This window comes from Lissotriton helveticus, chromosome 8, assembly GCF_964261635.1.
Source record: "Lissotriton helveticus chromosome 8, aLisHel1.1, whole genome shotgun sequence".
NCBI classification, from domain to species: domain Eukaryota; kingdom Metazoa; phylum Chordata; class Amphibia; order Caudata; family Salamandridae; genus Lissotriton; species Lissotriton helveticus.
Genome location: NC_136069.1, coordinates 474704953 through 474727338, shown reverse-complemented (window position 1 = coordinate 474727338; position 22386 = coordinate 474704953).

The window sequence follows — 22386 nt, the reverse complement described above, 5'->3', positions numbered from 1 at the left end:
TCTGCTGTCACTCTCACTTATACTGTCATTCTCACTCTGCTGTCACTTTCACTCTGCAGTCACTCTCACTTTGCTGTCACTCTCACTCTGCTGTCACTCATGCTGTCACTCTCACTCTGCTGTCCCTCACACTGTCAGTCTCACTCTGCTGTCACTCTCACTCTGCTGTCACTCTCGGTCTGCTGTAACTCATGCTATCACTCTCACTCTGCTGTCACTTATGCTGTCACTCTCACTCTGAAGTCACTCTCACTCTGCAGTCACTCTCACTCTGCTGTCACTCATGCTGTCACTCTCACTCTGCTGTCACTCTCACTCTGCTGTCGCTCATGCTGTCACTCTCACTCTGCTGTCACTCATGCTGTCACTCTCACTCTGCTGTAGCTGTCACTCTGCTGTCACTCTCACTCTGCTGTCACTCTCACTCTGCTGTCACTCATGCTGTCACTCTCACTCTGCTGTCACTCATGATGTCACTCTCACTCATGCTGTCACTCTCACTCATACTGTCACTCTCACTCTGTAGTCACTCTCACTCTGCAGTCACTCTCACTCTACTGTCACTCTCGCTCTGATGTCACTCATGCTGTCACTCTCTTATGCAGTCACTCTCACTCTGCAGTCACTCTCACTCTGCAGTCACTCTCACTCTGCAGTTACTCTCACTCTGTAGTCACACTCACTCTGCAATCACTCACTCTGCAGTCACTCTCACTCTGCAGTCACTCTCACTCTGCAGTCACTCATGCTGCCACTCTCACTCTGCAGTCACTCTCACACTGCAGTCACTCTCACTCTGCTGTCACTCATGCAGTCACTCTCACTCTGCAGTCACTCTCACTCTGCAGTCACTCACTCTGCGGTCACTCACTCTGCAGTCACTCACTCTGCAGTCATTCACTCTGCAGTCACTCTCACTCTGCAGTCACTCTCACTCTGCAGTCACTCTCATGCAGTCACTCTCACTCTGCAGTCACTCTCACTCTGCAGTCACTCTCACTCTGCAGTCACTCACTCTGCGGTCACTCACTCTGCAGTCACTCACTCTGCAATCATTCACTCTGCAGTCACTCTCACTCTGCAGTCACTCTCACTCTGCAGTCACTCTCACTCTGCAGTCACTCTCATGCAGTCACTCTCACTCTGCAGTCACTCTCACTCTGCAGTCACTCTCACTCTGCAGTCACTCATGCTGTCACTCTCACTCTGCTGTCACTCTCACTCTGCTGTCACTCTCGGTCTGCTGTCACTCATGCTATCACTCTCACTCTGCTGTCACTTATGCTGTTACTCTCACTCTGCAGTACTCTCACTCTGCAGTCACTCTCACTCTGCAGTCTCTCTCACTCTGCTGTCACTCATGCTGTCACTCTCACTCTGCTGTCACTCTCACTCTGCTGTCACTCATGCTGTCACTCTCACTTTGCTGTCACTCATGCTGTCACTCTCACTCTGCTGTAGCTGTCACTCTGCTGTCACTCTCACTTTGCTGTCACTCTCACTCTGCTGTCACTCATGCTGTCACTCTCACTCTGCTGTCACTCATGATGTCCCTCTCACTCATGCTGTCACTCTCACTCATACTGTCACTCTCACTCTGTAGTCACTCTCACTCTGCAGTCACTCTCACTCTACTGTCACTTTCGCTCTGCTGTCACTCATGCTGTCACTCTCATGCAGTCACTCTCACTCTGCAGTCACTCTCACTCTGCAGTCACTCTCACTCTGCAGTTACTCTCACTCTGCAGTCACACTCACTCTGCAATCACTCACTCTGCAGTCACTATCACTCTGCAGTCACTCTCACTCTGCAGTCACTCAAGCTGCCACTCTCACTCTGCAGTCACTCTCACACTGCAGTCACTCTCACTCTGCTGTCACTCATGCAGTCATTCTCACTCTGCAGTCACTCTCACTCTGCAGTCACTCACTCTGCGGTCACTCACTCTGCAGTCACTCACTCTGCAGTCATTCACTCTGCAGTCACTCTCACTTTGCAGTCACTCTCACTCTGCAGTCACTCTCATGCAGTCACTCTCACTCTGCAGTCACTCTCTCTCTGCAGTCACTCTCACTCTGCAGTCACTCATGCTGTCACTCTCACTCTGCAGTCACTCTTACTCTGCAGTCACTCTCACTCTGATGTCACTCATGCAGTCACTCTCACTCTGCAGTCACTCTCACTCTGCAGTCACTCACTCTGCGGTCACTCACTCTGCAGTCACTCACTCTGCAGTCACTCACTCTGCAGTCACTCTCACTCTGCAGTCACTTTCATACAGTCACTCTCACTCTGCAGTCGCTCTCAGTCTGCAGTCACTCCCACTCTGCAGTCACTCATGCTGTCACTCTCACTCTGCAGTCATTCTCACTCTGCAGTCACTCTCACTCTGCAGTCACACTCACTCTGCAGTCACACTCACTCTGCAGTCACTCTCACTCTGCAGTCACTCTCACTCTGCAGTCACTCATGCTGTCACTATCACTCTGCAGCCACGCTCACTCTGCAGTCACTCTCCCTCTGCTGTCACTCTCACTCTGCAGTCACTCTCACCCTGCACTCACTCTCACTCTGCAGTCACTCTTATTCTGCCGTCACACTCACTCTGCAGTCACACTCACTCTGCAGTCACTCTCACTCTGCAGTCACTCTCACTCTGCAGTCACTCTCACTCTGCAGTCACTCATGCTGTCACTCTCACTCTGCAGTCACTCTCACTCTGCAGTCACTCTCACTCTGCAGTCACTCTCACTTTGCTGTCACTCATGCTGTCACTCACTCTGCTGTTACTCATGCTGTCACTCTCACTCTGCTGTCACTCATGCTGTCACTCTCACTCATGCTGTCACTCTCACTCTGCAGTCACTCTCACTCTGCAGTCACTTTCACTCTGCAGTCACTCTCACTCTGCAGTCACTGTCACTCTGCAGTCACTCACTCCACAGTCACTCACTCTGCAGTCACTCACTCTGGCAGTCACTCTCACTCTGCAGTCACTCATGCTGTCACTCTCACTCTGCAGTCACTCTCACTCTGCAGTCACTCTCACTCTGCTGTCACCCATGGTGTCACTCTCACTCTGCAGTCACTCTCACTCTGCAGTCACTCTCACTCTGCTGTCACCCATGGTGTCACTCTCACTCTGCTGTCACTCTCACTCTGCTGTCACTCTCACTCTGCAGTCACTTTCACTCTGCAGTCACTCTCACTCTGCTGTCACTCATGCTGTCACTCTCACTCTGCTGTCACTCATGCTGTCACTCTCACTCTGCTGTCACTCTCACTCTGCTGTCATTCATGCTGTCACTCTCGGTCTGCTGTCACTCATGCTATCACTCTCACTCTGCTGTCACTCATGCTGTCACTCTCACTCTGCTGTCACTCTCACTCTGCTGTCACTCATGCTGTCACTCTCACTCTGCTGTCACTCATGATGTCACTCTCACTCATGCTGTCACTCTCACTCATACTGTCACTCTCACTCTGTAGTCACTCTCACTCTGCAGTCACTCTTACTCTACTGTCACTCTCGCTCTGCTGTCACTCATGCTGTCTCTCTCACTCTGCTGTAGCTGTCACTCTGCTGTCACTCTCACTCTGCTGTCACTCTCACTCTGCTGTCACTCATGCTGTCACTCTCACTCTGCTGTCACTCATGATGTCACTCTCACTCATGCTGTCACTCTCACTCATACTGTCATTCTCACTCTGCAGTCACTCTCACTCTGCAGTCACTCTCACTCTGCTGTCACTCATGCTGTCACTCTCACTCTGCTGTCACTCTCACTCTGCTGTCACTCATGCTGTCACTCTCACTCTGCTGTCACTCATGCTGTCACTCTCACTCTGCTGTAGCTGTCACTCTGCTGTCACTCTCACTCTGCTGTCACTCTCACTCTGCTGTCACTCATGCTGTCACTCTCACTCTGCTGTCACTCATGATGTCACTCTCACTCATGCTGTCACTCTCACTCATACTGTCACTCTCACTCTGTAGTCACTCCCACTCTGCAGTCACTCTCACTCTACTGTCACTCTCGCTCTGCTGTCACTCATGCTGTCACTCTCATGCAGTCACTCTCACTCTGCAGTCACTCTCACTCTGCAGTCACTCTCACTCTGCAGGCACTCTCACTCTGCAGTCACTCACTCTGCGGTCACTCACTCTGCAGTCACTCACTCTGCAGTCATTCACTCTGCAGTCACTCTCACTCTGCAGTCACTCTCACTCTCCTCTCACTCTCATGCAGTCACTCTCACTCTGCAGTCACTCTCACTCTGCAGTCACTCTCACTCTGCTGTCACTCTCAGTCTGCTGTCACTCATGCTATCACTCTCACTCTGCTGTCTCTTATGCTGTCACACTCACTCTGCAGTCACGCTCACTCTGCAGTCACTCTCACTCTGCTGTCACTCATGCTGTCACTCTCACTCTGCTATCACTCTCACTCTGCTGTCACTCATGCTGTCACTCTCACTCTGCTGTCACTCATGCTGTCACTCTCACTCCGCTGTAGCTGTCACTCTGCTGTCACTCTCACTCTGCTGTCACTCTCACTCTGCTGTCACTCATGCTGTCACTCTCACTCTGCTGTCACTCATGATGTCACTCTCACTCATGCTGTCACTCTCACTCATACTGTCACCCTCACTCTGTAGTCACTCTCACTCTGCAGTCGCTCTCACTCTACTGTCACTCTCGCTCTGCTGTCACTCATGCTGTCACTCTCATGCAGTCACTCTCACTCTGCAGTCACTCTCACTCTGCAGTCACTCTCACTCTGCAGTTACTCTCACTCTGCAGTCACACTCACTCTGCAATCACTCACTCTGCAGTCACTCTCACTCTGCAGTCACTCTCACTCTGCAGTCACTTTCACTCTGCAGTCACTCTCACTCTGCAGTCACTCTCACTCTGCAGTCACTCTCACTCTGCAGTCACTCACTCCGCAGTCACTCACTCTGCAGTTACTCACTCTGCAGTCACTCTCACTCTGCAGTCACCCATGCTGTCACTCTCACTCTGCAGTCACTCTCACTCTGCAGTCACTCTCACTCTGCTGTCACCCATGGTGTCACTCTCACTCTGCTGTCACTCTCACTCTGCAGTCACTCTCACGCTGCAGTCACTCTCACTCTGCTGTCACTCATGCTGTCACTCTCACTCTGCTGTCACTCTCACTTATACTGTCATTCTCACTCTGCTGTCACTTTCACTCTGCAGTCACTCTCACTCTGCTGTCACTCTCACTCTGCTGTCACTCATGCTGTCACTCTCACTCTGCTGTCCCTCATGCTGTCACTCTCACTCTGCTGTCACTCTCACTCTGCTGTCACTCTCGGTCTGCTGTCACTCATGCTATCACTCTCACTCTGCTGTCACTTATGCTGTCACTCTCACTCTGCAGTCACTCTCACTCTGCAGTCACTCTCACTCTGCTGTCACTCATGCTGTCACTCTCACTCTGCTGTCACTCTCACTCTGCTGTCACTCATGCTGTCACTCTCACTCTGCTGTCACTCATGCTGTCACTCTCACTCTGCTGTAGCTGTCACTCTGCTGTCACTCTCACTCTGCTGTCACTCTCACTCTGCTGTCACTCATGCTGTCACTCTCACTCTGCTGTCACTCATGATGTCACTCTCACTCATGCTGTCACTCTCACTCATACTGTCACTCTCACTCTGTAGTCACTCTCACTCTGCAGTCACTCTCCCTCTACTGTCACTCTCGCTCTGCTGTCACTCATGCTGTCACTCTCATGCAGTCACTCTCACTCTGCAGTCACTCTCACTCTGCAGTCACTCTCACTCTGCAGTTACTCTCACTCTGTAGTCACACTCACTCTGCAATCACTCACTCTGCAGTCACTCTCACTCTGCAGTCACTCTCACTCTGCAGTCACTCATGCTGCCACTCTCACTCTGCAGTCACTCTCATACTGCAGTCTCTCTCACTCTGCTGTCATTCATGCAGTCACTCTCACTCTGCAGTCACTCTCACTCTGCAGTCACTCACTCTGCGGTCACTCACTCTGCAGTCACTCACTCTGCAGTCATTCACTCTGCAGTCACTCTCACTCTGCAGTCACTCTCACTCTGCAGTCACTCTCATGCAGTCACTCTCACTCTGCAGTCACTCTCACTCTGCAGTCACTCTCACTCTGCAGTCACTCACTCTGCGGTCACTCACTCTGCAGTCACTCACTCTGCAGTCATTCACTCTGCAGTCACTCTCACTCTGCAGTCACTCTCACTCTGCAGTCACTCTCATGCAGTCACTCTCACTCTGCAGTCACTCTCACTCTGCAGTCACTCTCACTCTGCAGTCACTCATGCTGTCACTCTCACTCTGCTGTCACTCTCACTCTGCTGTCACTCTCGGTCTGCTGTCACTCATGCTATCACTCTCACTCTGCTGTCACTTATGCAGTTACTCTCACTCTGCTGTACTCTCACTCTGCAGTCACTCTCACTCTGCAGTCACTCTCACTCTGCTGTCACTCATGCTGTCACTCTCACTCTGCTGTCACTCTCACTCTGCTGTCACTCATGCTGTCACACTCACTTTGCTGTCACTCATGCTGTCACTCTCACTCTGCTATAGCTGTCACTCTGCTGTCACTCTCACTCTGCTGTCACTCTCACTCTGCTGTCACTCATGCTGTCACTCTCACTCTGCTGTCACTCATGATGTCACTCTCACTCATGTTGTCACTCTCACTCATACTGTCACTCTCACTCTGTAGTCACTCTCACGATGCAGTCACTCTCACTCTACTGTCACTCTCGCTCTGCTGTCACTCATGCTGTCACTCTCATGCAGTCACTCTCACTCTGCAGTCACTCTCACTCTGCAGTCACTCTCACTCTGCAGTTACTCTCACTCTGCAGTCACACTCACTCTGCAATCACTCACTCTGCAGTCACTCTCACTCTGCAGTCACTCTCACTCTGCAGTCACTCATGCTGCCACTCTCACTCTGCAGTCACTCTCACACTGCAGTCACTCTCACTCTGCTGTCACTCATGCAGTCACTCTCACTCTGCAGTCACTCTCACTCTGCAGTCACTCACTCTGCGGTCACTCACTCTGGAGTCACTCACTCTGCAGTCATTCACTCTGCAGTCACTCTCACTCTGCAGTCACTCTCATGCAGTCACTCTCACTCTGCAGTCACTCTCACTCTGCAGTCACTCTCACTCTGCAGTCACTCATGCTGTCACTCTCACTCTGCAGTCACTCTCACTCTGCAGTCACTCTCACTCTGATGTCACTCATGCAGTCACTCTCACTCTGCAGTCACTCTCACTCTGCGGTCACTCACTCTGTGGTCACTCACTCTGCAGTCACTCACTCTGCAGTCACTCACTCTGCAGTCACTCTCACTCTCCAGTCACTCTCATGTAGTCACTCTCACTCTGCAGTCACTCTCAGTCTGCAGTCACTCCCACTCTGCAGTCACTCATGCTGTCACTCTCACTCTGCAGTCACTCTCACTCTGCAGTCACTCTCACTCTGCAGTCACACTCACTTTGCAGTCACACTCACTCTGCAGTCACTCTCACTCTGCAGTCACTCTCACTCTGCAGTCACTCATGCTGTCACTATCACTCTGCAGCCACGCTCACTCTGCAGTCACTCTCCCTCTGCTGTCACTCTCACTCTGCAGTCACTCTCACCCTGCACTCACTCTCACTCTGCAGTCACTCTTACTCTGCCGTCACACTCACTCTGCAGTCACACTCACTCTGCAGTCACTCTCACTCTGCAGTCACTCTCACTCTGCAGTCACTCTCACTCTGCAGTCCCTCATGCTGTCACTCTCACTCTGCAGTCACTCTCACTCTGCAGTCACTCTCACTCTGCAGTCACTCTCACTCTGCTGTCACTCATGCTGTCACTCACTCTGCTGTTACTCATGCTGTCACTCTCACTCTGCTGTCACTCATGCTGTCACTCTCACTCATGCTGTCACTCTCACTCTACAGTCACTCTCACTCTGCAGTCACTTTCACTCTGCAGTCACTCTCACTCTGCAGTCACTCTCACTCTGCAGTCACTCACTCCGCAGTCACTCACTCTGCAGTCACTCACTCTGGCAGTCACTCTCACTCTGCAGTCACTCATGCTGTCACTCTCACTCTGCAGTCACTCTCACTCTGCAGTCACTCTCACTCTGCTGTCACCCATGGTGTCACTCTCACTCTGCTGTCACTCTCACTCTGCAGTCACTCTCACGCTGCAGTCACTTTCACTCTGCTGTCACTCATGCTGTCACTCTCACTCTGCTGTCACTCTCACTTATGCTGTCACTCTCACTCTGCAGTCACTTTCACTCTGCAGTCACTCTCACTCTGATGTCACTCATGCTGTCACCCTCACTCTGCTGTCACTCATGCTGTCACTCTCACTCTGCTATCACTCTCACTCTGCTGTCACTCATGCTGTCACTCTCACTCTGCTGTCACTCATGCTGTCACTCTCACTCTGCTGTAGCTGTCACTCTGCTGTCACTCTCACTCTGCTGTCACTCTCACTCTGCTGTCACTCATGCTGTCACTCTCACTCTGCTGTCACTCATGATGTCACTCTCACTCATGCTGTCACTCTCACTCATACTGTCACCCTCACTCTGTAGTCACTCTCACCCTGCAGTCGCTCTCACTCTACTGTCACTCTCGCTCTGCTGTCACTCATGCTGTCACTCTCATGCAGTCACTCTCACTCTGCAGTCACTCTCACTCTGCAGTCACTCTCACTCTGCAGTTACTCTCACTCTGCAGTCACACTCACTCTGCAATCACTCACTCTGCAGTCACTCACACTCTGCAGTCACTCTCACTCTGCAGTCACTTTCACTCTGCAGTCACTCTCACTCTGCAGTCACTCTCACTCTGCAGTCACTCACTCCGTAGTCACTCACTCTGCAGTTACTCACTCTGCAGTCACTCTCACTCTGCAGTCACCCATGCTGTCACTCTCACTCTGCAGTCACTCTCACTCTGCAGTCACTCTCACTCTGCTGTCACCCATGGTGTCACTCTCACTCTGCTGTCACTCTCACTCTGCAGTCACTCTCACGCTGCAGTCACTCTCACTCTGCTGTCACTCATGCTGTCACTCTCACTCTGCTGTCACTCTCACTTATACTGTCATTCTCACTCTGCTGTCACTTTCACTCTGCAGTCACTCTCACTCTGCTGTCACTCTCACTCTGCTGTCACTCATGCTGTCACTCTCACTCTGCTGTCCCTCATGCTGTCACTCTCACTCTGCTGTCACTCTCACTCTGCTGTCACTCTCGGTCTGCTGTCACTCATGCTATCACTCTCACTCTGCTGTCACTTATGCTGTCACTCTCACTCTGCAGTCACTCTCACTCTGCAGTCACTCTCACTCTGCTGTCACTCATGCTGTCACTCTCACTCTGCTGTCACTCTCACTCTGCTGTCACTCATGCTGTCACTCTCACTCTGCTGTCACTCATGCTGTCACTCTCACTCTGCTGTCACTCATGCTGTCACTCTCACTCTGCTGTAGCTGTCACTCTGCTGTCACTCTCACTCTGCTGTCACTCTCACTCTGCTGTCACTCATGCTGTCACTCTCACTCTGCTGTCACTCATGATGTCACTCTCACTCATGCTGTCACTCTCACTCATACTGTCACTCTCACTCTGTAGTCACTCTCACTCTGCAGTCACTCTCACTCTACTGTCACTCTCGCTCTGCTGTCACTCATGCTGTCACTCTCATGCAGTCACTCTCACTCTGCAGTCACTCTCACTCTGCAGTCACTCTCACTCTGCAGTTACTCTCACTCTGTAGTCACACTCACTCTGCAATCACTCACTCTGCAGTCACTCTCACTCTGCAGTCACTCTCACTATGCAGTCACTCATGCTGCCACTCTCACTCTGCAGTCACTCTCACACTGCAGTCACTCTCACTCTGCTGTCACTCATGCAGTCACTCTCACTCTGCAGTCACTCTCACTCTGCAGTCACTCACTCTGCGGTCACTCACTCTGCAGTCATTCACTCTGCAGTCACTCTCACTCTGCAGTCACTCTCACTCTGCAGTCGCTCTCATGCAGTCACTCTCACTCTGCAGTCACTCTCACTCTGCAGTCACTCTCATTCTGCAGTCACTCACTCTGCGGTCACTCACTCTACAGTCACTCACTCTGCAGTCATTCACTCTGCAGTCACTCTCACTCTGCAATCACTCTCACTCTGCAGTCACTCTCATGCAGTCACTCTCACTCTGCAGTCACTCTCACTCTGCAGTCACTCTCACTCTGCAGTCACTCATGCTGTCACTCTCACTCTGCTGTCACTCTCACTCTGCTGTCACTCTCGGTCTGCTGTCACTCATGCTATCACTCTCACTCTGCTGTCACTTATGCAGTTACTCTCACTCTGCAGTACTCTCACTCTGCAGTCACTCTCACTCTGCAGTCACTCTCACTCTGCTGTCACTCATGCTGTCACTCTCACTCTGCTGTCACTCTCACTCTGCTGTCACTCATGCTGTCACTTTCACTTTGCTGTCACTCATGCTGTCACTCTTACTCTGCTGTAGCTGTCACTCTGCTGTCACTCTCACTCTGCTGTCACTCTCACTCTGCTGTCACTCATGCTGTCACTCTCACTCTGCTGTCACTCATGATGTCACTCTCACTCATGTTGTCACTCTCACTCATACTGTCACTCTCACTCTGTAGTCACTCTCACTCTGCAGTCACTCTCACTCTACTGTCACTCTCGCTCTGCTGTCACTCATGCTGTCACTCTCATACAGTCACTCTCACTCTGCAGTCACTCTCACTCTGCAGTCACTCTCACTCTGCAGTTACTCTCACTCTGCAGTCACACTCAATCTGCAATGACTCACTCTGCAGTCACTCTCACTCTGCAGTCACTCTCACTCTGCAGTCACTCATGCTGCCACTCTCACTCTGCAGTCACTCTCACACTGCAGTCACTCTCACTCTGCTGTCACTCATGCAGTCACTCTCACTCTGCAGTCACTCTCACTCTGCAGTCACTCACTCTGCGGTCACTCACTCTGCAGTCACTCACTCTGCAGTCATTCACTCTGCAGTCACTCTCACTCTGCAGTCACTCTCACTCTGCAGTCACTCTCATGCAGTCACTCTCACTCTGCAGTCACTCTCACTCTGCAGTCACTCTCACTCTGCAGTCACTCATGCTGTCACTCTCACTCTGCAGTCACTCTCACTCTGCAGTCACTCTCACTCTGATGTCACTCATGCAGTCACTCTCACTCTGCAGTCACTCTCACTCTGCAGTCACTCACTCTGCGGTCACTCACTCTGCAGTCACTCACTCTGCAGTCACTCACTCTGCAGTCACTCTCACTCTGCAGTCACTCTCATGTAGTCACTCTCACTCTACTTTGCCCCCTTTTCACGTTCCGAACTATTTTATTTTACTCTCTTCTGTAATTACACAAAATGGCAGCGATAAGATGCATCAGAGACAGACAGTGAGAGAAAGGAGGCCGGAGATGAAGAAGAGATGTCAAATACACATTGGAGATAATATAGTGGAAGAAGGGAAGTAAATATGAGTAAACTTACCATGTAACATAAAAATGTTCCACTCTATACTATAAGTCTCATTTTATACTACAATCACTTCGCTACAACCTCATAAATTAAAAATGAATAATGTCTCAAACAATTTTTGTATTTCTAAATATAAATTTATTCTTCTGAATTTTCAAAATTTGAAAGAACTAGTAACATGTCCTCATCAGGAATTTCCTCTTCAATCATCTCATCTGGAATCTCCTCATGAAAAGTCTGCAATGATGATTCTTGTAACTCTATGGTCTCCAAACATTCGATAAATTCGCCATCAAGAGATTGATCAAAAAAATCATTCAAGTCATCTCCTCCTTGTGAGAATATTTCATTATTGGTGCTGTCAATTTCAATAAATGTAGTGGATAATTCAAAAGAAATTGCCACGGTCTCTTCATTGTGAGCCATTTTATTTTGAAATTGCTTGCTGTAAATTGCAGAAAAAAATAATCACTTTCATTTATCGTTTTTAGTAATACATAATATAAAACTAACTTTATCAAGTATTTAGTATAACAGAAGGACTGTAAATAAATAACAGAAAACATTTTTCAAATTATCTTAAAGTGTACAACATAGTTCCCCTTACAAATTAACAACTCACCTTTTTAAAAGTAGGAGAAGTGTTAGTACTGTGTAAACCAAACACCAGAAATTGAGCACCAAAAATTCCTCACAAATGTACCTCAGACAGTAGTATCACAAAATGGCTGTGGTTTCCTCTCATTTTAGATATATACATAACCAATTAACTTTCATCACACACAAATACAAAACCAAAGTAACATTTTAATTGGTTCTAACTTTCAACACTTTCAAATGTGTTTTCCCCATGCAATTTTCCATAGGACATTTACATACGTCTACAGCCTGAATGGCTGAACGGAATTACACCAAACTTGGCAAAATGGTACATCAAACCTAAGAGGTCAGGGAGGATCTACTATGCCCCCTTATGGTCATTTGCCCCTTCGCTTTGGCCTACTCTTGTCTCTCGATCCTACCGAGAGACAAGATGGCGGCCGCTACGGACTGTTTGCAATGTTTACAGACGCCGGAGAACCAATCAGCTTCGCAAAGCTCCGTTACGCGAAAAGTACGCAAAGCGGAGCGCTGTTACAGATATATATCTTTTTATGAACGTTAATTTCTCAAAATCCACTGGAGCACATATATTGAGACCTAGCAAAGGCACATCGGGCTACCAGTCCCTACAATTTTGCCAAGTTTCGTGCAAATCCATTCAGCCGTTCGATTATTATTATTTAAATTTTTTTTTGCCCCGCGGGGCCCTTTTAAAACCTCCACATCAAACCTAGAGGGTCAGGGAGGATCTACTATGCCCCCTTATGGTCATTTGCCCCTTCGCTTTGGCCTCCTCTTGTCTCTCGATCCTACCGAGAGACAAGATGGCGGCCGCTACGGACTGTTTGGAATGTTTACAGATGCCGGAGAACCAATCAGCTTCGCTTCACAAAGCTCCGTAACGCGAAAAGTACGCGAACTGGAGCGCTGCCTGGTCCGCTGTTACAGATATATATCTTTTTTTGAACGTTAATTTCTCAAAATCCACTGGAGCACATATATTGAGACCTAGCAAAGGCACATCGGGCTACCAGTCCCTACAATTTTGCCAAGTTTCGTGCAAATCCATTCAGCCGTTCGGGCTAAAAGTGAGGCCAACCGCCCTATGGAAAACTCAATGTTAAAAACACGTTTTGGGACCCCCCTTTTTTCTCGGCCCCCCCTTGACGAAACCCCCCCCCAAATTTTCAGGGGCTGCTCAGAAACAAAATGTTCCATTTTCCTGAAAATTTCAGCCAATTCCGTCCACAAACGCCAAAGTTATTAGACATAGAATTTTCAAAAATCCCATAGAGAAAAAATCCTAACTATATATACCTACTGGCGACCGCCAGTAGGTAATATATATATATATATATATATATATATATATATATATATATATATATCGACACACTGCAGGTACTCTGATTGAGGGAAACCACACGAGGAAAAATAGTTCAGATTTTTATCGACATCTTGCCAGCACACAGTAAAACAGCAGCTCCTTTCAAAACAGAATGAAACGCCGGACGCGTTTCGGGAATTCCTTTTCCCTCATCAGCGGCGTAAGGTTGAGAGTCTTTGCAAGCGCCAAACCACGCACCTGAATATAATGCCTGCCTGCCGGGCGTGGCCAGTTCCAATGCCTTCTGGGCTTTGTGGTGCATGCTGAGTTTTCCCCAAGTGAGTGCGCCTGCAATGACAGTGACCAATGTTAAAAAACCCCAGTGGGTGAAAGGGGAAACTGATTGTCCTTGTGTGCCCCGCTTTTAGTATGCCAATTTCTGGTGAGTAGGCACAGTCCTGCAACATCAGCCTACTCACTTCCTCGTTCCTGTGGGTCCAAACACACAATGGTATCAGGACAGGACCTGCTGTTCTGCTGGGGGTCTCTACCTCGCGACCGGAGCCAGACGCTGAAAATCCACACACTGCAGGTACTCTGATTGAGGGAAACCACACGAGGAAAAATAGTTCAGATTTTTATCGACATCTTGCCAGCACACAGTAAAACAGCAGCTCCTTTCAAAACAGAATGAAACGCCGGACGCGTTTCGGGAATTCCTTTTCCCTCATCAGCGGCGTAAGGTTGAGAGTCTTTGCAAGCGCCAAACCACGCACCTGAATATAATGCCTGCCTGCCGGGCGTGGCCAGTTCCAATGCCTTCTGGGCTTTGTGGTGCATGCTGAGTTTTCCCCAAGTGGGTGCGCCTGCAATGACAGTGACCAATGTTAAAAAACCCCAGTGGGTGAAAGGGGAAACTGATTGTCCTTGTGTGCCCCGCTTTTAGTATGCCAATTTCTGGTGAGTAGGAACAGTCCTGCAACATCAGCCTACTCACTTCCTCGTTCCTGTGGCTCAACCTTACGCCGCTGATGAGGGAAAAGGAATTCCCGAAACGCGTCCGGCGTTTCATTCTGTTTTGAAAGGAGCTGCTGTTTTACTGTGTGCTGGCAAGACGTCGATAAAAATCTGAACTATTTTTCCTCGTGTGGTTTCCCTCAATCAGAGTACCTGCAGTGTGTGGATATATATATATATATATATACATATATATATATATATCAAAAGTTCAACAATGTTAGACGCACTCTCAGAGGTCAAAGTTGCTCCACCAAGAATTTATTCTCGCCAACCGTTACGCGTTTCGACACAGATGTGTCTTGATCACACGGTATCACAGTTCAACAGGAAAGTGCATAAATAATGATTAAACATAGAAGAAGGCATACAAGTACATATTAACCCTAGATGTAATCATGGCGGCCATTACAGAGTGGTGAAATGTGCATGCATACGTATTACATTCATACTGCTTGCAATTTTGCGGCATATATATATATATATTCACTGAAAAAAACCATAGGTTATACACCATATATAGTTAGGAATTAGCATTTAAAAAACCTTATTTTACTCACACAAAACCAATGAAATTCCATATATAGTTAGTTGTACTAACTATATATCGCGCACCCGCAATCCACTGCTGATCATGTCACATATTACATCATTCATGACATGGTCAGTGACATCACTGATGACATCACTGATGACATCTCAAATGACATCACTGATGACATCACTGATGACATCTCAAATGACATCACTGATGACATCTCAAATGACATCACTGATGACATCTCATTTGACATCAATGGTCACATCACTGATGATATCATTCATGTGACAATACAATGCATCTCCTCACACTTTAATATAACCTCTGTTACACCCAGTGTTAAATACAGAATATATTTTTTAAAACAATTGACACACCAATACTAGTTACTACATACGCACTCACTGATTCCTACGTCTACACACACATTCACTCATTCACCCATACAATCATTCATACATACAATCACTCATCTTTACAACACTATCATATGCACTCATACACCCTATACAGACACTCACACTCTGCCACTCATCCTTGGAGTTACTCACACACCTAGTCAGTCCTGTAAAGAATCAATCACACTTCCATTTTCTAATCTATACAGTTAAACATAGAGTACCTTACATTTTCAAACATATTCTAACACATACTTACTCTCTTATAAATCATTGATACAAGAACACATTGATCTGCACAGAGTCACACATCTCCCAGCTAGCCACACACACACTCAGTCTCCCATACAAATACTTGGACAATCAATCAATAACTCATATAGTTACTCATATAGCTACTGATCAACACATGCAGCAGTTTACAGAATACCAGACATAATGATGCACAAATTAAGACAGTTTAGTCACTAACCTATGCATTCAGTGAGACACATTTAATCATTCACTCATACAGTCAGTCACGCACCTACTAAAACCTTCATTCAGACACTTATACATCCACTCATTCAGTTGTGATGTGATGTCATCAGTGATGTCATTTGAGATGTCATCAGTGATGTCATCAGTGATGTCATTTGAGATGTCATCAGTGATGTCATCAGTGATGTCACTGACCATGTCATGAATGATGTAATATGTGACATGATCAGCAGTGGATTGCGGGTGCGCGATATATAGTTAGTACAACTAACTATATATGGAATTTCATTGGTTTTGTGTGAGTAAAATAAGGTTTTTTAAATGCTAATTCCTAACTATATATGGTGTATAACCTATGGTTTTTTTCAGTGAATTTTCATGGTTTTGTAAATGCTAATTCCTAACTATATATGGTCTATAACCTATGGTTTTTTCAGTGAATTTCATTGGTTTTTTAAAAGCTAATATCTATAGCTGTAAAATGTATTCTTCTTTAAATCCAAAAATATATTTTATATATTTATTAATAATTTTTTTTTAATATTTTTTTTTGTTTCGCTCCCGGTCCGCGAACCGGAAAGCTTCCCGTTAGCTCAAATTAATGCCGCGACCCGGTCCGCGAACCGGTAAGAAATCAACATCGTGACGGTATCGCGTTGCCGCGTAATGCGTCTTGTGACGTACCGCGTTAGCGCACCCGGAAGTGCCCCGGGGCGCGGACCGAGGCGCGAAACGCAGCTCCCCGGAAGCGATCCGCGGCGCGTCGCGAAAGCGCGACGTATCGCGTTGCCGCGGCGCGTCGCGAAAGCGCGACGTATCGCGTTGCCGCGTAATGCGTCTTGTGACGTACCGCGTTAGCGCACCCGGAAGTGCCCCGGGGCGCGGACCGAGGCGCGAAGCGCAGCGACCCGGAAGCTAACCGGGGCGCGTTCCGCAGCGCGTAACATGAGCGTGAGAGGTCATGTGACTTGTTAATAAAACTTTTCATTGGTTCATTTCACTTTTGGTTTCATAATGATGTAAGGCTAGGTCAGGTGACCTAAAAATAACACTTTTCATTGGTTTAGAACTATTTTTTTTCCCAAATGATGAAAGCCCCCACCTTTTTTCTCACTCTGACTTTCAACTTTGAGAAAGGAAGACCTGATCATTTGCTCTGATTAAAAAATGGCTTCAATAGTAGCTTCAGCTTCTGCACCCCCACCACCACCACCACCATCTCCTCATAGGAAGAGAGGACCATCTGCACAGTTTATTGGAGACACAGAGGAGGAAGATGAAGAACAAGACGGAGAGGAAGAAGAGGGACCACGATTTGTCAAAGAGTTACCCCGGGTATCTCATCGCAAAGTTAGCTTTATCTGGCAATTTTTTTCCATTCCACCAGGAGAGAAAAAAGTCAATGCACGCTATGCTACGTGCCTTATCTGCCAAGAAAAGTTATCCCGGGGCACTAATAAAAAATACAGTTATGGAAATTACACGATGCACCGACATATGCAGAGGTGGCATCCAATCAACTATAGTCGTGCAGAGGTGCGTGAACTACAACAGAACCCCCCAACTTCGGTGACAAGAACATCACCTGATATGTCTCTCACATTTGGAGAGGCCAACGAAACAACGCCAAATATCCCAAAAAATTTTGTCCATATGAAGGTGACATGCTTATATTGTGGCACTTTAATTTCATGCGCAAACATGAGTCTGAAATTAATTAATTTGGCTTTCGAGAAACACCGATGCTCCAAACGCAGCAAGTTTTAAATTTTTTTTTTGCTCCTGTTGAGCCTTTTTCAATGCCTCTTTCTGTTCCTTCCCTTTGAAAAAAAACAAAAAAAACAAATAAGTGTTCAAAAAATACAAAAAAAACAAATAATGTTCAAAAAAGCAAAAAAAAATATAAAACAACAAAAATATAAAAAAAAAAGTTCTTTTTAGAACTACCTCCCCGTTATTAAAAATTAGCTAGAATGTTTTGCACTCTGGCAAGCTCTATTTCTTTTGGTTCGCTTCCCGGTTAGCTTCCCGGTACGCGAACCGGGAGCTAACCCAAAATTTTTTTTTTTTTAAAAATAGAGTAAGTAAGGCCCTTTTAAAACCTCCACATTAAACCTAGGGGGTCATGGAGGATCTAGTATGCCCCCTTATGGTTATTTCCCCCTTTGTTTTGTCCTCCTCTTGTCTCTCAATCCTACCGAGAGACAAGATGGCGGCCGCTCCGGACTGTTTAGAATGTTGACAGACACCGGAGGGCCAATCAGCTTCGCTTCGTGAAGTTCCGTTACGCGTAAGGTCCGCGAACCGGGGCGCTGCCTGGTCCGCGCTTACAGATATATATCTTTTTTTAAACGTTAATTTCTCCAAATCCACTGGAGCACATATATTGAGACCTAGAAAAGGCACATCGGGCTACCAGTCCCTACAATTTTGCCAAGTTTCGTGCAAATCCATTCAGCCGTTCGGGCTAAAAGTGAGGCTAACCGCCCTATGGAAAACTCAATGTTAAAAACACGTTTTGGGACCCCCCTTTTTTCTCGGCCCCCCCTGGACCAACTCCCCCCTAATTTCCAGGGGCTGCTCAGAAACAAAATGTTCCATTTTGCTGAAAATTCCAGCCAATTCCGTCCACAAACGCCAAAGTTATTAGACATAGAATTTTCAAAAATCCCATAGGGAAAAAATCCTAACTATATATACCTACTGGCGACCGCCAGTAGGTAATATATATTACCTACTGGCGGTCGCCAGTAGGTATATATAGTTAGGATTTTTTCTCTATGGGATTTTTGAAAATTCTATGTCTAATAACTTTGGCGTTTGTGGACGTAATTGGCTGAAATTTTCAGGAAAATGGCACATTTTGTTTCTGAGCAGCCCCTGAAAATTGGGGGGGGGTTCGTCCAGGGGGGGTCGAGAAAAAAGGGGGGTCCCAAAACGTGTTTTTAACATTGAGTTTTCCATAGGGCGGTTGGCCTCACTTTTAGCCCGAACGGCTGAATGGATTTGCACGAAACTTGGCAAAATTGTAGGGACTGGTAGCCCGATGTGCCTTTTGTAGGTCTCAATATATGTGCTACAGTGGATTTTGAGAAATTAACGTTTAAAAAAAGATATATATCTGTAACAGCGGACCGGGCAGCGCTCCAGTTCGCGTACTTTTCGCGCAACGGAGCTTTGTGAAGCGAAGCTGATTGGTTCTCCGGCGTCTGTAAACATTCCAAACAGTCCGTAGCGGCCGCCATCTTGTCTCTCGGTAGGATCGAGAGACAAGAGGAGGCCAAAGCGAATGGGCAAATGACCATAAGGGGGCATAGTAGATCCTCCCTGACCTCTTAGGTTTGATGTACCATTTTGCCAAGTTTGGTGTAATTCCGTTCAGCCATTCAGGCTGTAGACGTATCTAAATGTCAATAATCGAACGGCTGAATGGATTTGCACGAAACTTGGCAAAATATTAGGGACTGGTAGCCCGATGTGCCTTTGCTAGGTCTCAATATATGTGCTCCAGTGGATTTTGAGAAATTAACGTTCAAAAAAAGATATATATCTGTAACAGCGCTCCGCTTCGCGTACTTTTCGCGTTACGGAGCTTTGCGAAGCTGATTGGTTCTCCGGCGTCTGTCAACATTACAAACAGTCCGTAGCGGCCGCCATCTTGTCTCTCGGTAGGATCGAGAGACAAGAGGAGACCAAAGCGAAGGGGCAAATGACCATAAGGGGGCATAGTAGATCCTTCCTGACCTCTTAGGTTTGATGTACCATTTTGCCAAGTTTGGTGTAATTCCGTTCAGCCATTCAGGCTGTAGACGTATGTAAATGTCCTATGGAAAATTGCATGGGGAAAACACATTTGAAAGTGTTGAAATTTCAGAACCAATTAAAATGTTACTTTGGTTTTGTATTTGTGTGTGATGAAAGTTAATTGGTTATGTATATATCTCAAATGAGAGGAAACCACAGCCATTTTGTGATACTACTGTCTGAGGTACATTTGTGAGGAATTTTTGGTGGTGAATTTCTGGTGTTTGATTTACACAGTACTAACACTTCTCCTACTTTTAAAAAGGTGAGTTGTTAATTTGTAAGGGGAACTATGTTGTACACTTGAAGATAATTTGAAAAATGTTTTCTGTTATTTATTTGCAGTCCTTCTGTTATACTAAATACTTGATAAAGTTAGTTTTATATTATGTATTACTAAAAACGATAAATGAAAGTGATTATTTTTTTCTGCAATTTACAGCAAGCAATTTCAAAATAAAATGGCTCACAATGAAGAGACCGTGGCAATTTCTTTTGCATTGTCCACTACATTGATTGAAATTGAGAGCACCAATAATGAAATATTGTCACAAGGAGGAGATGACTTGTATGATTTCATTAGATTGATTGAAATTGACAGCACCAATAATGAAATATTGTCACAAGGAGGAGATGACTTGAATGATTCCACTACATTGATTGAAATTGAGAGCACCAATAATGAAATATTGTCACGAGGAGATGACTTGAATGATTCCACTACATTGATTGAAATTGACAGCACCAATAATGAAATATTGTCACAAGGAGGAGATGACTTGAATGATTCCACTACATTGATTGAAATTGACAGCACCAATAATGAAATATTGTCACAAGGAGGAGATGACTTGAATGATTTTTTTGATCAATCTGTTGATGGCGAATTTATCGAATGTTTGGAGACCATAGAGTTACAAGAATCATCATTGCAGACTTTTAATGAGGAGATTCCAGATGAGATGATTGAAGAGGAAATTGCTGATGAGGACATGTTACTAGTTCTTTCAAATTTAGAAAATTCTGAAGAATAAATTTATATTTAGAAATCAAAAATTGTTTGAGACATTATTCATTTTTATTTTTAATTTATGAGGTTGTAGCGAAGTGATTGTAGTATAAAATGAGACTTATAGTATAGAGTGCAACATTTTTATGTTACATGGTAAGTTTACTCATATTTACTTCCCTTCTCCCACTATATTATCTCCAATGTGTATTTGACATCTCTTCTTCATCTCCGGCCTCCTTTCTCTCACTGTGTGTCTCTGATGCATCTTATCGCTGCTATTTTGTGTAATTACAGAAGAGAGTAAAATAAAATTGTTCGGAACGTGAAAAGGGGGCAAAGTAGAGTACCCCTCACCCCCTAGGCCTTCTCAGGCGGTCCCAAAAGAATCAGTTTCTGCTTTCCTGAGAGATTATGGTATGAGTTCCATACACCATAATAATTTGCATTACAACATGCAAGATATATATCTCCTATTACCAACTTTTGGAGATATTCGCGCTAAGCGCGAATATCTCCAAAAAGTAACACCTGCCCTGAGCAGTTCTTAGCCATGTTATCCAATGGCAGGTGGATAACATGGCTAAGAGCATTAGCTCGGTAATGCATGAATATCGCTGACTTTTTAGCGATATTCATGCATTGCGGCCGTTTTTTATCGCATTTGCGATAAACCTTGATAATAGCAAGATTTATCTTCGATAATTTCTGACGATGCTTAGCGGTAAAAAATTCGTTGGTAAGCATCGTTAGCGATAAATATCGCTTAACTTTGGTAATATGCACCAACGTCTGTTAACGTTCGATTCGAAGGAAATGAGGAAGTGTTGAAAAACATTGTTTGCGCCATCTTGCCTTTTTTGAAATGCCACACTTTTGTCATGCACGGCAGCCATTTTAGATGCCTTGACCAGACCCACTCTCTGCACGCTGTCGATTCGTAGCATGGCTCCCCACCCTCGCAAGCATCTTCCCCAGGCACTGGTCACCCCCGCTCTCTGTGTTATGCATGGGCAAAAAACCTCCCCCCATCTGCGCTGCTCTTCCCTGAGAATCACACTCTGTGCCCGCCCGACACCTCCCTTTCGCCCTATTCACTACCGCACCCTCTGACACTCCTCTTCCTCTGTGTCCGATTGTCCAGGCTATCAGCTAGCCCTGCAGATGTAGTTTATGGCTCCAGCTGTAAAGAATCACCCCTCTTCAAAGGAGTTATAGTAGATCAAGGCCCACACCCGATGAGATCCGTCACACCACACGTGTTCCTACTATCTGAAAACCATCCTGTATTGTGATTGGGGAGGGGACCGAGCCTGAAGCGGAAGATTCTAGGAATGACTCTTTGTACATCAAAGTTTTTACAATTATGTGTCACATTAAAAACATATAGCACTCCAACAAAGTAGTAGGAATATAAAACTTTAATAACATATAAATATATACAACAAAACAAAAACAGTAAAAACATTTAAACAACGAAGAGACCGTGGCAATTTCTTTTGAATTCCTGATGAGGACATGTTACTAGTTCTTTCAAATTATGAAAATTCAGAAGATGTTGCCTGGGGGTGGGTCGTCAGTAGCAGTCTGTTGTGCGAATAGTTCCAAGG